This window comes from Papilio xuthus, unplaced genomic scaffold, assembly GCF_000836235.2.
Source record: "Papilio xuthus unplaced genomic scaffold, Pxut_1.1 DF827777.1, whole genome shotgun sequence".
In the NCBI taxonomy this organism is placed as follows: domain Eukaryota; kingdom Metazoa; phylum Arthropoda; class Insecta; order Lepidoptera; family Papilionidae; genus Papilio; species Papilio xuthus.
The window spans coordinates 3,994,989-4,010,725 of NW_013530872.1; the positions used below are offsets into that span (position 1 = coordinate 3,994,989).

Sequence of the window (15,737 nt, forward strand, 5' to 3'; positions counted from 1 at the left end):
GCAATGGGCTAGATGATTTGTAATTTTAGAGAGCTGAATACTTGGCAAATGCATGACAAATTGTTTAGTGTTCAAAGACCTTTACATGAGGCCGGTAAAGTCTTGATGAATGAGGCATCAGATTATAATAAAAGCACTCAACTGACATCACAAGTGTTGATGTATTTAGTGCGCAAAATAAATAATCATAGAGCGGATTATTTTACTGAGATAAACTTTCAAAATTTATCTCAACTCGAGGGAACTGTTTTATGATTTAAAAAATGTCAGTATATTCAGGTTATCATTATCGCATCTTAATATCGAACTTCGATACTCTTTGCATAAATATTTGGAAGTCATATACGATAGTATATGACAGTTCTGGCGATAAAAAGTGACCAATTAACTGGACTCTAGAATATACCTGAATATTTCACCTTTACGCTTTTACAGCAATATTATTGAAAATACTTTTAGCTCATGTAAAAAAAAGTTATTACAAATTTTAAAAAAAGTAAACGAAGCTGGCATATTTTCCGATAACAATGTTGCATTCCATTAAAGCTCGTTCGAAGGAGGAGAAAATTTCAAACTGCACAATAGAACCCCGTAACGTTGCATAATATGGCGCGTGTTCAGCCAAAGTATTCGTTATGGCATTTGCTACACCTAGCCAAGCGGGGCATATGTTCTTAGATATGACGCCGAACGTCAGGTGTTCATCCCGTGACCCACATATCAAAATCTATTTTAAAACTAGTTGTTTAAGCTTCAAATGCGAACAACTGCGACGCGACGATTTAAGTCGTTTTAGAAACGAGCTCAGGTGAGCCCTCCCTCTCCGAGCGAGTGCCGGCACAGTGGAGGATACTTGAAACTCTGGTGAGATGATCAGAGCGGCGATATTCGCGAGGCCGGGGGTCGCTTGCTGCATCCTTTTTGCTCTCGGGCGCGGTGCGACGGAGCGGCGAAGCGGCGGTGCGGCGGCGGCGCGGCGCTAGGCGGGCGGGAGGCAGCGGCCCAGCGTCACTCACGTCGACTAGCTCTCCTCGACCGTGCGTCTGAACCTCTCCTCTCCGCGAACTACGATCACTCCGAACCTCAGCGGTACTAACTTGAGCGCGCGTCGCGTCCGAAGACGCCGCGATACTCTCAAATTATACCTTTTGTTTTTAATAAATTCCCAATTCCTGTCCCTGATAATTAATTTAAATAAAAGCTTTAGTTTCATCGAAGTTAATTGAATTTATGTTATAATTTTGATTTAAATAACTATTGAGACTTGAAGTGTTTGTTTGACATAAACTTTAGTGAAAAAACTTGTTGGATTGTTGGCTAAGTGAAAACAGTGAAAGAGGAAAGCGGCCGGCTGCGGGCCGTTGGACGTTCTGATCTCATTTAGATCTGTCAAGGAGGTGAGTACTCGACGCGGCTGCTCTTCAATATCCGTTAATTATACATCACTTGGATGTTTCATTGAAAACGACGATGAAAGCCGGCGTTAAATTAAATGCTGCAACTTTTCTACGACCGCAACGTATTCACTTAGCGTAGTTTTATATTGCATTGCTCGTACTGTGATTTTATGTTTTATTTTAATATTATAAATAAAAAATAAAAGATAGGGGAATAATATTGTATAAATGTATTGAGTATTTATTGTATAAAATTGTTAAACATTATAATATTGTATTTATGTAAGTGGAAGAGAAATAAAAAATTAAATTATCTTTTTTCTTTTGCTGCAAATAATTTTTACTCGCCGATATTTATTTTGGAACTTTGATAAAATATCATTGCTTTTACGATTAGAACTTCGTTTATTTTTTTTTAATATATTTTTGTGTATTATATATTTTTATGAATTCAAATTTTCTGCAGGTTTACATCGAGTGATATCTTACTTATAATTCTGTGATAATTATAAAAATGAAGATATCTGAAGTCCACAAAATAGATGATTTTAATTAAATTTATTAAAAAATTACTTTGCATATTAGCGACAGTTTATAGCTATGAAAATGTTTATATTTTACGAAGATTTACTCGGAACATGACGTTGGATCGTATCATCAAAACCGCACAACACAGAGAGCATGTCACGTCCAAAGTCGACATAAAAACCCTTCAGTTGACAACAAATTACGACCCTAAATCGCGTGCATAATCTATTGAAGCCTAAATTAGGTCACCCTAATAACAGCCTAGCATTTTTACAATACTTTATACAATGTATAACTAATATTTCTACAATGGCAACAAAAAAAACTAATAAAAAACATATCAAATATTATTTAATATTTATCGACATTTATATTATAAAGCGGTAATATTTATATTTTTGAAACTAATAAATTCAAAACTTACTGGTTCCTTTAAACAACACTCTCAACTTTAGAATTCTACTTTGTTCCTGAGTAACATGGCTGTATTTTAATTTTGTTACAAATTATTTAAAAGTGAAAGAATCAATATTCCTACCCACGGGAAGCCGAGATGGACAACTAGTCATTAATAATGTAAATGTAATTTCATAAACTCAATCGCAAAATACTCAGATTGTTATTCCTAAATCAACATTATGAGAAGCTTACGCTTCGATGTATTTCACAAACGCCATTCAAAATTAACGCTTTCCCGCTACCCCTTGGTTTATAAACATTTCACAGCTTACTGAAGTTATGTACTTTCAGCAAATAGAATAAATATGTCACAAAGTTTCTCCTTTTAGGGTCTTCATGGGTTAAATTATATTCGCTTAGGGACTCAAAAATGGAGACATATAACACTGCGGGGACCAGGCGAGTTATCGTTGCCGACCTAGATGCTAGTCATAACAAATATCCGCATTTTCATTCATATTTCATGCAACATTACGAAATAGATTTGTTTTATTTGGTAGACACACTTTATTTGAAATATTATATATTTAGTAAAGGAAAAGAATATTAAAGATTTAAGACATTACAAATTTATAAATGATTTGTGTCCATAGGTTTTTAAACTAATTTTAAAAGTAGTACAACCCGCTTTAACATCTTCGCACGAATTGGCCCGGCCCGCCCGGTGTAATACCACGACCACACAGAAGACAGGCATGAAGTGGAAGCAATTCCGCGTTTCGTCTGATGAGTGTGCGTCCCGGAGGCCTAATTTAGTTCTCTTTCCCTTCCCACCCTCTTTCTCAGAAGAAAAGGATGGGAAGTGGAAGTGGACTTTCCGGATGAGAGGATACATGGAAAGGTAAAATATTTTCTTTCTGTGCATCCTCTCCTCCGTCGATTAAAGGTAGGCAACGCATATGCAATTGCGTATGTCTATGGGCAACGGTCACTTCGCTATTTCAGCGATTTCAGGTGGCCGCTCGCTCGTTTGCCACCTTAGCATATATAAAAAATATTCTTTCGCCATAACGAAGGTGAATTATTGCAGTCTACTTTACTACATTAGAATAGTTTATAGACTTTTAGTTGTATCCATTTCAAGTAAAAGTCCAGGGTAGAAAGAAAGGAACCTGGTCAAAAGCGGATCTTCTGCAATTATTGGCTGTTATAAAATTATCATAATGTTTTATTTATTTCAAATAACATAATATTATAATAAAAATATGGCAAAGAAAGTTGTTTCGCGTCTCGTTACTTGAAGACGTTCGAGTAGTGTCCTAGACAACGATATCCGCATTCCGAGCTTTAGCAACAAGCGCCTGATAAAGAGGCGCTTATCGATACGAATATTACTAGTTGTTTATAACTTAACTATATTTGATAATAGTGGAATATTAAAAAAAACATACAGCTGCGAAATCTGTTTTATAAATAAGACGGGACAAATTCACCGTATACCGAAGTATATTAAGTATTTTCTTATTCTTCACCGAAAGTAGATACCGACTTCAAATGTCGGCGTTGAACGACTAAAAGTTGAAGTTGTCAGTCTTTACGGAAACAAATAATATAATATGCCGACCGTACGCACATTGATACAAAAACCAGTCAAAGCAATTATAGCTGCCCTTAGACTTGGGTCTATTCTGAACCTCGTGTAGTTAATGCTTACAGTTGAGCTTGGTCTTGTCAATCATACTAATATAAATGCGAATGTTTGGATGGATGGATAGATGTTTGTTTGAAGGTATTTCCGGAACGGCTCAACAGATTTTGATTAAATTTGGATGTAGAACATAGTCTGGAAGAACACACACTACTCATTAGGCTTTTTTTATTTTGCGCGGACGGAGTCGCGGGCGAGAGTTAGTATTGCATAAAAGTTAAAGTAGCATTTTACATTATGCTTAGCTTTATAGTGTTAACTGTACCCTCATGGCGACATGTCGACAAATGAGACAGCGCGTAACTTGTGTGGTCAGTTATAGAGAAACGCGGTAGGTGCTGTGAATGGAAAGCCGCTATACGATAACATTACTTTACCTTACAAGACGATTACTTTAAGTACAGTTACCAGAAAAACCAGAAGCAATCTTACTAATATTATAAATGCGAATATTTGGATTTATGAACGGATAGATATGTTAGAAGATATCTCCAAAACGGCTGCATGGATCTCCGTGAAATTTTACATAGATAAAGAGCATGGTCTGGAAGAGCTCATATGCTAGCAATTAAATTTTTTTTAAATCTCGGGTGATAGCTGGTATTATATTGAATAGTAATTTGTCAGATTTAACAAACAACATTGATGTCTATATTTATGAATAAAGTATATACAGAATTAATTTCCCATATTAAACCAGATCTATTATATGAAGAGAAATATTGGTTAGAGTATCACGTCATTTTAAAATACTAGGAAATTAAACACAAATAGCCGTGGGCTCTTTATAGTAGCGTATATTACACGTTTTGGGAACCGAACTTAAAACATTCGAATTAAAAGGTACTACAGCCACTACACTACAAGGTCATTTCCAGTTCAAGTAGAAATCAAGTGTAAAAGCTATTTTTATTACTTTCACATCATAAAGCTTCGAATACGATGGATCTTATGCGAACGGCTGAGTTTATTTCTCGATCGTAGAATATTAATGGAGTTTTCTATAAACAGATAGTTCCAAATACTTTTAAATTATAATTATTTGTTCTAATACGGTTAGGTTAATATTGAAAAATATGTTAGATGCTTAAATTAACGATTGCACTCTACTCAACTGACTTGAGTCAATCTTTTCATGAAAAAATTACTCATTTTTTATGTATTTCACCTTTAAAAATAAGTCAGGATAACATCATGATCTATGCCATTTCTATTTTGTCTTATCTATTTACTCTTTGGCTAAAATGTCATTTTTTTTAATAAAAACGAAATCTGATTGTCTTCTTTAAAAAGTTTTAATAATACAAGCTTGCTGTGAATAAGTATTGATTGCCAGATTGCATGTGATACCTTATATGTTTTTATGACTATAGTAGTTGTCGCCTGCGACTAAGTCTGCGAGTAGTTAATAAAAAAAATAATTTGTAGCCTATGTGTTCTTCTAGACTGTGTTGTACATCTATGCTAAATTTCAGTGATATCCATGCAACCGTTCTGGATATACCTTCTAACAAATATCAATCCATCTAAACATTCGCATTTATAATATTAGTAAGATAGTAAGATTCTACCAAATACTTAGACTTTACGCTAGTATTTAATACATAAACATACTGTTTATGTTATAAAGGTACTATTATATGTGAATTAGTTGCTGTACTGTTCACATAATGTGATATGTTTTTCCCTCGTTTGCCGCAAGTAACGGTACAAGAGCTCAGATAAGGTGCGAGATAGTGTCAACAACCTAGCATATCCTAGTGGATTCTTTCTGGACTGGTTCTATCGATACGCAGTTAACATAATCCTGCTTGATATTTGTCGCAAGTTATGCGAAGTCATGTGCAACTAATCTTTACCTATGTAGTAATTTTATTTTTATTTTGTTTCATATAACAATATTACCTTTGGTTTTATTATATTGAAGATAAATTCATGTTTAATTCTATAGTGATAATTTTGTATGATGTGTGTTAGGAAACAATAACTTATAACAATATTGAACATTGACATTTACGTTTTATTAATACAAACGAACGACAAATGTAACCTAAGATATTGTATTGGGGAAAAAAATATAATTTAAATAATTATTTTCTGAAGTAGCCTATTTATTTAAAGATTTCAGATATAAATATTAAAATGATACAACAAAGCGCATGAGAAATTTAAATTATGAAAAAACGTAAACATTTTACATAAAACAAGTAAGTGAAAAGTCTTTTTTATTTCAATGTAATTTAATTAAACTACGATAATTTTGATGATATTTAAATGTATTTATTAACAAAATTCACGTTGGGGTCGGCCTTTAGGCGGTGCTCCATTACAACAGGTCCTGAGGGCGAGCGACGAACAAACATTAAACAGAATTCACTCAGTTGGCAGATGGCATTCGCATCACTACATTTCTGCAAACAATGTAAACAGTTTCATTTAATATAGATTCAACGTTTTTTTGTATTAACCTTTTAACCGTTGCATTTTAGTTTGTATTTTTTTTTGGGATACTTATTTTTTCTTTTTACATTTATTTTGTGGTTTATGAAAGGTAATTCTAATCATCGTTGTGAAGTAAATGAGTTTCTAAGACTAAAAGTAACTTAAAATTTAGAGCGGTTGTGATATTTAAGCTTTCGGCAATCTTATTCAATTGCCTTCTTATCTTGAAAATACTGCACAGTATTTCCTTCAAAGCGTCAAAGTACCAAATAAAAATTTGTAAAGCGTAACAAGTCTTTAAAACTTCTCTTCGCGCAATAAATACTTTTGAAAGGTAAAATTCTTGTAGCATTTGAGTTGCGACGTGTAAAAATGTAAGTTAGCGAAGTTTATATTTTTTCTTTATAATTCTGCGTGGATTGGAAGGTCTATGCGTCGCTCGGTACTGTCGACAGTCAATCTGGCTCGCGTGACTGAGCAGACTTCCCCGACCCAGCCCTAACTTCGTGCATCACTGCTAAGGCGTGATCGAATTTTCTCCGAAACTGATTCGACATTACTCTTGTAATACGAATTTTGTTGATAACTTCATTGTCTTGAGGAAGATATCTTTTTTAATCTTTGTACTTTATTATATCTTTCTGATTATTATAACAAGTCCTATATAGTGTGAGGTGGAATAAATTTTTAAACATTATCCTGTTTTCCTAGAGATTTTTAGTATCATAGAATTCTGAACTATGAATAATTTTGGCAATCGACATCAAAATACCACGAGATAAACATGTCCTGTCTGTTCTTGCTCCTCTGAACATCATCCATCTATGCCTTTTCCCATTTATTTAGGGTTGGCCTTCCTTGATTTAATTCTTACCCTTCCTCTGATATGAAGAAAAAATAATCTAAGATATATTTGTTTAAATATATTTTTTGTTAAGAACATTCTATGAATATCGTCGTAGTATTGCATTAAATGCAAGGACTTCTTGTCTTTGAGTTTCGAACGCAGCTCTTATTTCTAAATTTTCAATTGTGAGTCCCTCTCAAAGAGGATGTTTACGAAGTAATAGTACCCCTCCTTTAACACGACTGAAATGTACGCTACGGAGTTAATACGACGCTTTTACGAATCAAAGCTTTTCAATTTGATTTTTAAAACATCAAAGGTGCCTGAGAATACATACACCCTTGAGGATCTCTTCGTTCGTTGCGTATTTTTATGTTAAAAATAATAAATGTCGACTCTTTAATACAAAGCAAATACGTTTAAGAAGCTAATTTAATCTGTATTCAAGCTTATATAAATTACTGGAAGAGTGTTCAAAATAAAACTTTTTGTATTATAGTTTTTATAGCACAGGGTTCTTGGTGATTTTATCATATTTTTATATTTCATTGGTCACATTTTTTAAAATTATTCTCCATTCATAACTCTTAGTTAAAAGAGTAAAAATTTCAGTGTCAAAAGTAACTTGATAAACGCACAGTTAGTTTCAAGTTCTTGTAAAATCCACCACTAACGGAATGTCAGTTCAATGCAAAATCTGTTCGATTTGATACATGACAGGAAATAGCTGTAGTAAGCTCAAAATTCTGTGGCTAAAAATCGTTTTATTCGGATTATTAAATTCTTGGCGTCAGCACAAAAGAAGGCTTTCAAAGGCGAGCGTTGGAGTGGCGCACGTCACGGATACCCTGTCATAAATACAATGCTATTTTATTGTTCACTATTGTAGTAAATATACTTGTGGCCTATTCGTAGTACCGAAGTATATTACACTACTTACATATTGATACTTTCTGTAGGTCCATTACCTAAGATACGTATTAAACTAGGGGGTAGGGGAAGACCAAAAAAAGGATGATTCCATCCTGTGATGACATGACTGTGTGAGAGAGGATATGCGTAAGAAGGGGGTAGACTCGGATATGACGGCTGATGTAGTATGGAGGAGTAGTACATACTGTGCGGACCCTCGATAGGGATAAGGGCAGGTTGATGATGATCTGCAGTTTACATTTAAGCAATTCTTTTGTTTTATTTTATGCTTACAACCATCAATTACTGCAAATAACCCAACAGTGAATCTCCAGAACACTTGAATTGACTAGATTATTACTTCAGCTGTTCAAATCACTTGAGCAGTTAATTCATCATTAAACAATATAAGCATGATATCCAATGTATCTTTTTGTAGCCGCACCTATTTATCTGAAAATATCAACAGCTATTATTATTAAATTGTCTATTTTTACAGTAAACAGTCTATTAATTAATAGTTGAAGTTATTATTGTAGTACATTGCAGTTTCCATTAGATTATCTCAACGGGAGTCGACCATCGCACGTCGCTGACGCCGTCAGCCGGCTGTTTATAAACACTGCACTTAGTGTTCACAACGAACGCTTTTTAGAACTATTTTCTCCGACGTTTTATTGCTGTTCGCACGTTTTAATCCATGTTGCTAAAGCTCACGAAACAGCTGTACTTTTAAGTAACACTATTAGTTTACATTTAAATTTCAGCATAGACATTTAACTTTGGCTTTTTTTTAATAAACTTACATATTTTCTTAGTAAATATATAGCCAACTTTCGTCAAAGACTATAAGTTGTAGATGAAAACCTAGGCCTAGTCTCATATTAGTCTTATGCCGTTTACAAGGGTCTCAAAATGTTCATCTTTCCATAGGCCCTGATTCTATAATTGTGGTCTTTTGTTACATACATCGAATTCATTCAGTTTTTCTTATTCTTTTATCTATTGTTATGCCATGAATTATTTGAAAACTTTATTGAAGCCTACTTAGTACTTATTTGTTATTAAAAATATGTTACATACTAAGCTAAACTATTTAATAAACGTAAATTCTTGTATAACACTCTCTTAGGTGTACGTAAAGCTAGGATCAAGTTTACGAAGCGTCGATGGCTGCAGCAAGAATTTAAAGACGTCTTAATATTATGGAACCCGATGCCGGCGCGTCGTACGACATCGCCCCGCGACGACCTCTCCTAACCCCACTCCGGTTTCAAGTGAATTTTATTGTTTTCTAATGGCGCTACTTCCTTAAATAAATGTTGGAGTAACTTTCATCTTTATCTAGCTTACATTGTCCCCGTTCTAGACGTTTTTAAAATATGCTATCTTTTTAAAGATTCGATCTTTAATCATTTAACTTAGTGTGTAAGTATTGAACATATTTTTGCATTGAATAAACTCTTGTAGTGAAGACTTGATTCTTTTCTACGGCTAAATAAAAAAACTGATGTCACATTTCTATTCGTTGAGCTTTCAACTTTCAGGTTATCACAATATTTTTCAGTTTATCACAGTTATGCCTTGATGTAATGAGTCGGAATAACCTTCAAACTTCTTGTAAAAAAAAAACAAAGAAAAACAAACTCGTGGAAAACAGACAAGGCCGGTAATAAATTTGTGGTTTTACGAGTATACCTTTCAACGTCTATTGAGATTCGAAATTCGAATGACAATGAAAAGGTACGATGAGCAGTTTTTAAAAGTAATGGAAGATAATATCATAGCAATTTGATTTGTAACAACAATTAAAGTAATAATTTTGAAAATTAAATGTAATATCATTACACTGTCCAAACTAAACTTAGTTCTAATTTTCGAAGTTCTTTTGACATTAATTGGATTGTGTGAACGCAGTTTGTGATCCTTTATGTCGTGTTCCAAGTAAGTTTTAGTTAAGGAAAAGTTTCTTGTTGCACGAGTGTAAGGAATTGATTATTTAGAAGCTTTTAGTTTTTCTTTCTTTTATTTATTAATTAGAAATAACTATTTGTTTTATTGAATTAATAGTAATGAAATATTTAGAAGTTAATTTAATTAAATAGAAATTAAATACAAGCTCTTCGAATACTGATGTGAAGTAGAAATGTGTTTTATTATTCATCTCTTGTAAATCTCATTCAAGGAATAAAAGTAAATAAAAATAAGGTATTATATTATAACTTTTCACTTTCTAATGTGTTACAGTAAAAAAAATGGAATTTATTTTGTTCTTTAAACAAGAAGAAGGCATTTTACTTATCTATGGTGAAAGACAAAACGTCTTTATTCAATTTAAGACACATTAAAATGAGATGGTACATCTTGCTGTTACTTCGCTACTTTAGTATAAGTTTTAATACATTTACATTTGTAGTAAGTTCTCGCGTAGTTGCGTGCCCTGTCACTCGACTCCCACGAGCAAATAGTTGAACAGACTTAATGAAAATTAGTTGATAATTATTTTGGGACTTTCATAATTGTACTAAATTAAAAGCATGTTTATTTTATAACTACTGTAGTTGTTATAGCAAGAATACCAAGAGATCGCAATATATTTCTTGCTTACAGAGGTGTCTTTCTAACCCGAGTTTCTCGCTTATGGAGTCGTCTGTCGGGACCGGACAACGGCTTATACAGGTTTCTTGGTTATCCAAGTTCGACTTTATTGATTTTAAAAAAAGTTTTAATTTAATAAAACAAACGTTTTCTTAACTACAAGTCTATTTATTATATTATATCAATAAATAATAAAAAAGTGTTACAGATTAATAGTTATCGTATTATAATACATAATGTAGCACCTCTTTATATATGATGATGACAATGGTTTAATATTGACTATTTTTAACTAAAGTTACACCAAGAGGTTACGATTATTTCAGAAATATCTACAACAATTACTTTTTTTATTGACTGGTTAATTCAATCGTTTATTTTGTTTCAGGATCCATTACCGCCTTCTTGCAGTAAATAGGTAAGTACAAGAATCAATTAAACATAATTTTTAATGTAAACGTATGATGATGAGAACAAAATAAATATGATAGTATCCGGTTACAGAGCATTGAGTAACGCCTGCTCGTCTGCCTCCCCTGCCTAGCGCCACAAGCACTTCGCACACGCGAAGCCTTTTTATAGGTCATCAACCTGTCAACACTAGCAGTCCCGTCCTAGACGCGCTGACTACTCGACAAAATAATTATCATCTCGGAATAAAAACGTATTTTGAATATTTTTTTTTTAATTTTGACTTTAAAAATAGACTATTCAATATCATGCTACGAGTTACGATTAATACGTTGGTTAGAATCCGATAATTTTAAAGCACGTTGTGTCCAATGGGTTTTGAATATAATAAGAGGTTGGCCATTCGTCGCTAACACGAAAATGCTGTTATTCATATAATTGAACTTTACCAAAAATATTACTTCTTTTTATAGATAAAACATGTAGTTGTCTTATTAACTTTTATTCAAAGAAAGCTAAAATTGTACAGTGTAGAGTGACTGAATGTACAAATAAAAGGTAAAAGTCCGCCACTCTAGATAATTACTCGTCTGGTTCTTTTTTTCGATTTTATAATTAATACCAAACTTTGAGCTCTATTATTTTTTAAATCTCATATTCGTCTCCAGTTTTACTACTACTGGAATCAAAATGATTAATATACGCGCCTACATCAGTGTAATCTTGCCTTAACATGGCCTTCGATATTTTAAATTAATTCTTAAGGTTAAGTAACCGAAGAATTCTTTGTTAATGAATTGTCATATGTACGAGATATGTATGAAAGTCAGACTTTCTAGGTGTAGCTTAATTACTATGGGTTGTAACTTTTTTACTATAAGTTTAGTTTGATTATTACATGACTAGTAGCTGTACGCTAATATACACTTAATCCTTATTATATTTGGGGTAATGTAGCGCTAAATAGTTAATTAGAATAAAAATTCCCGGTGTAATAGATAACTTTGCCAAATACATTTGCTATTTAAGCTTAAATAGAAAACATATAGGCTTGTTAAAAACATAAATACAAATTTATATACTTGTACAATTAAATATCACTTTATCTTAATTTTGCAATTCGCTTTAGCTTTGGTGTACACGAGGCATCTGCTAACAACATTTGCAATATTAATTATGCGAACTCCCGCTGGTTTGATGTTCCGGGTTAATAACAGACAATTCGTCATGACATCGGATTAAACAATAAACCGAACATAACTATTTAATGAGGCCTCAACGGCCGGCAGTGGCCAGTAAAAATGACGGGACGGCTTTCATTAGGTTTTAGCGTTCATACGTGATATCTGTTTTATTACTGACATTAAAATTATCATAATCCGAAAATGAAAACCCGTAAAGTTATCAAAAAGTGTTATTGTATTTTTGTAGCTTCCTGAAATATGTAATGCGTGTATGGATTTAATTCCTTTGTACTCTTTACTTTGTGACTTTATTTTGAAAATTGGTTACTAATTAAACTAAATCATATTTAAATAAAATATTGTTGTCCATGTAATTCATATCTTACTTCTTACTAATATTATAAATGCGAATGTTTAGATGGATGTTTGTTTGAACGTATCTCCAGAACGGTTAAATGGATCTCGGTGTAATTTGGCATACATATAGAAAATAATCTGGAAGAGTGCATAGGTTACCAATTTTAATTCCGCACGGGGGTAGTCGCGGACGACAGCTAGTATGAACTAATTTAAATTACGAACGAAATTTTCTGTTATATTATAAAGTATATTATATAATTTTGGATTAATTGGAATAGTTTTTTATCATTACTATTTATTTACAAGAACGCACAATAAAACACTACTTCTATTGTTGTATATGTGACCTAGAAGTCTTTGTTATCGGCAAAATACAGCTTCTAAAAAAATAATTTACTGTATTTTTCAATTAATATTTAAAATATAGAATTTTTGAAAATTATTCACAGTTATAATAAGTTTTTTTTGTAATATAAGTCTACAATTTTTCCAGCCATTTCTGTTACAAATATAATAGACTAAAATCAAAGAACTTTACAATGTTAAATATGTATTATTGTAGTACAAAGGCGGGAGCACCAATAATTAAGATGAATCATTAATTAAACGCAATAAGTTAATAAAATGAAGAGTATTTAGCAGTTTGTCAGATATGTTACAGATAATGTGTGAATTGTGATAAATTAGGAGTTGAAACAATACATAATAGTGTGTTTACTTCGTGTGTAGACTCGTTAATCAATAGAGTATGATTAATGAAAGCCGGCGCACGATCACGATCGTTTGATGGATTAGCCTCCATATGGCTCAGCATAATTTTCCGATGGCACCTGTGTTCTTGCTCGTTACGTAGTTAGCTGCACTAAACTTTTCCATATGTTCTCATCGATCGATATAAATCTCTATTAATTGATAACACCATCAAACTTTGTACCTCAATGTTTTACTTGTATCTTCTTTTATACGCAAAGATTCTACTCCTCCAATATAAGATATACGAAGAAAACTTCTCGATTGCGTAAGGAAAGCATTATGATGAAACCGATTTATAAGTAAAGAACAAAGAGTATGTCTATTTAATTGACCTTTGTATTATGATTTAATCGCTATCGAGTTATTATTTTTTTTAAATAATGTACGGAGTTTATATTATCCAAATAATTAATGAAAATACTAACGCAAATTCTAAGACAAAATTTACACGCTTATTAAGCCTTATTTTCTTTCTATATATCTTTATAGAATTACACAATAGAATGACACATATTTCCTTGCTTTGAACATCCATTAACAAGGAACACATTATTTCCTTTACACGGTCGAAGATTTGGTTGCGTCGGTTGCCCGGAGCGGTCACGATACTGGATATTGGCGGTTTAGATGTCTATAAATCTACATATGCCTTTCCATACTTAAAATATCGTGTCAAAGCCTTGTCAAGAACATGAGTATATTCCTTATTTTTTACCTCGTTAAAAATCTTGTATTCAACCAGTACCTAAACTTTTTAAATCAATTAATTTCAATCAATAAATTATCAACTAGCTAATACAGATAAAAAATGTATTAAAAAAGTTAATAAAATCTTTCAAATCCTAATAAGTTCATTTTCATATTTATATTTGTTTTAATAATAACTGCAGTAATGAAAACAACTCTATCATTCAATTTTTCGCTTTGTATATGACTTGATTTCTGCTAATTACATTCAATTGTAAAACGAAACTGTGATATTGAGTGGATCAGTAGACAATAGGACAAATTCCCGTTGCGAAGTCACTCTGTAAATAAAAGCGTGGCGTTGTAACGAAGTTATTTTCTATTTTGCAACGTTCACAACATTGTAATATTTTCCATCTATCGATAAATTGTTAGAGTAACTTGAATATAATCTAAAAAATAAAATTATCCGCTCGTAAATTTGAAATGTAAATAAAGCGTCGGTGGCGCAGTGGTCAAGCACTTGACTTGCAATCTGCAGGTCCTGGGTTCGAATCCCGCCATGTACCAATGTGTTTTTCGATTTCCGATTTACATATGTACATTTATCCGACGTTCTTACGGTGAAGGAAAACATCGTGATGCAACCTGCACATATCTGAGAAGAAATTCAAAGATATGTGTGAAGTCAACCAACCCGCACTTGGCCAGCGTGGTTGACTATGGCCTAATCACCCTTAACTTAGGGTAGGCTCCGAGCCCCTCGGTGGGGACGTATAGTGAGCTGATGATGATGATGATGATGAAATTTGAAATACACTTCAATGAAGCTCTACTTTAAAATTACCTTTTGAAATATAATATAATGTACACAAGGGTGTCTTGTATAAATTTTATAAAGTGGTAATAACATATATTTAATTTCAAAGAGGAGCGGTATGAAATAAACCACGCATATTTTTCTTATTTCCGTTAGCGTATCGTGTAAACAGAGACATGTACAGTCAGCGTCATATAGATCGTCACAGACAAGATATGCAAATATATAGGTACATCAAAAGTAATCAATTATATCGGTACAACAAAAGTCCTCAAAATAATAGATACATTCACCCTGCTCAAAAACATCGGTACATACACAGCGTCAAATATATGAGTACATGCAAGATGCTCATAAATATCGTAGCATCCACAGCGTCATAAGTAACGAAGCAGTCAAGGTGCTCAAAAATATCGGTACATTTGACAAAATTGAACTCTATCTCTATATACTTGTGATACAATTTGGAATAAACTACTTCTGTTACATTCATTTGACACTTTGCATCAAACCATTTTTCAAAATTTACTAAAAGCGTTCGACGCGGATGACAGATATTACGAAGATAAAACCAACATCAAATTTAAGTTTGTCATCATATATGCTAGTTTGGTCTCGTGGCCTTACCGTTCGCCGCCGTTGGTACGTAAGTTCGGCGGTTCAAATCCCAAGCAACTATTTTTTTTTGATA

General features: G+C 32.9%; 1 protein-coding gene across 1 annotated transcript in view; it reads left to right on the top strand.

Annotated features, from left to right (window-relative positions):
• Positions 1–1,268: 1,268 nt before the first annotated feature.
• Positions 1,269–15,737, top strand: part of mub (poly(rC)-binding protein mub) — a 121,070-nt gene continuing 106,601 nt past the window's right edge. Inside the window, exons 1-2 of the mRNA XM_013309389.1 lie at positions 1,269–1,397; positions 11,220–11,249. The gene's annotated coding sequence lies outside the window, so the exon portion shown is untranslated. The remainder of the gene's footprint in view (positions 1,398–11,219; positions 11,250–15,737) is intronic.